We start from the raw sequence: 1,315 nt of genomic DNA, 5'->3' as shown, positions 1-1,315 counted from the left end.
GGTTCAAGCCTCAGGCTGGACGTTGTGTCCTTAGAAAAAGCACTTTACACATATTTTCCTTTCTTCACCCAGATGGGAAAGGGTACCAATATGTCGGAGGTTTACCGTCTATTAAATGGTAGCCTGCGCTGGATGCTGCTCAGGAAGTTGACATTTCAGAATGCTTTCGGGTCTGGTGGGGTAACAACATAGATTGTACAGTGCATAGAGCTTGATGATGTTGAGCGGGAAAGTGCACTATACAAATGCTATCTATAATGTGTACAGAAGGGTGGTTGAAGGGTGCCACTGGTAGGTCTTACTTCTTTTCTTTCCCCCTGTTGTCTCTGGGTCAGTCTCACCTATTTGCTGCACGAAGTGACCATTATTGTGTTGATGTGCCAGTGCCTCTCTTTACTTTGAAAAAAACCCCCCTCAACCCAAACCAACAAGTATCTGTTTAGAGAACACCTACCAGCCCAAGTCATTGACATGGATATGTTTAATTTTTGTAACATGATGCGTTGCAGTTACACTAGCTTCAGATAATGTAATATTTTGTGACAGGCCTTGGTCTGAACTCATGTCACCTCTAGTCCATGACAAAACTGTCACAGATGTGCTCATTCACAATGAGACAGCATGTCGTCAGTGATGTAAGCATAGCACTTAAGAACGTTGGGTACTTTTTTTACAACAGAGACAAAAAACCCTAGATTTTATTGCGTTGTTCAAATCAGGAATCATGAAAAGCAAGAAAATTGAAAGCCTTGACCATAGCATTAAACAGCATTTTGATGATGTTAAAATGGTGCATCTTTGGCAGAGCTTTTCTTTTGGGAGGGTACAAAAATTTTTAATTGTCCAATTTTGGACTCAAGTGGTTGACTGGGGGGATGGTTTTCTGCATCTTCCGCTCCATTTAACTAGACAAGACCTGAAAATAGTTGCATTGTCTAAGGATTCTAATTCAAATGAACGTTAATTTTTTTCCGGAACATTCAGATTGCTGTTGAATTTTTCTTTGCCTATGTTTTCAAATTTTTATATCAATAGACTCTTGAGTAGAAGAACGTAGAAGGGCCAGGACCTGAAATCACACATGGTCAGTGCAGACCGGCCAGATGTGTGGTTGTTTAACCCTCATCCTGCGGGAGCCGGGTTTATGTCGCCCGATAAGCCTATTTCAGCACCTCCCTTACGTTCTGGTCCCGAATCAGTGTAGCCCCTGGCTCAGCGCACGCGAGTCGGATCCCCATTCACGCAGGTCAAGTGTGTGTGCGTCAGTCTGCTTGAGTTTGTGTGTGTTTGTGGCCTTCTTCTAGAACCGCCTGCG

The 1,315-nt window shown here is 43.2% G+C and overlaps 1 protein-coding gene across 1 annotated transcript in view; it reads right to left on the bottom strand.

Moving 5' to 3' along the window:
• LOC101845709 (mediator of RNA polymerase II transcription subunit 15) overlaps nucleotides 1-1,315 on the bottom strand; it is a gene marked incomplete in the record, with an annotated part of 67,073 nt that overhangs the window by 42,811 nt on the left and 22,947 nt on the right.

The sequence above is a fragment of the Aplysia californica genome, unplaced genomic scaffold (genome assembly GCF_000002075.1).
Source record: "Aplysia californica isolate F4 #8 unplaced genomic scaffold, AplCal3.0 scaffold00371, whole genome shotgun sequence".
Classification (NCBI taxonomy): Eukaryota; Metazoa; Mollusca; class Gastropoda; order Aplysiida; family Aplysiidae; genus Aplysia; species Aplysia californica.
Note: the sequence above shows the minus strand (reverse complement) of the source record. Positions and strands in the feature narration are given on the sequence as shown.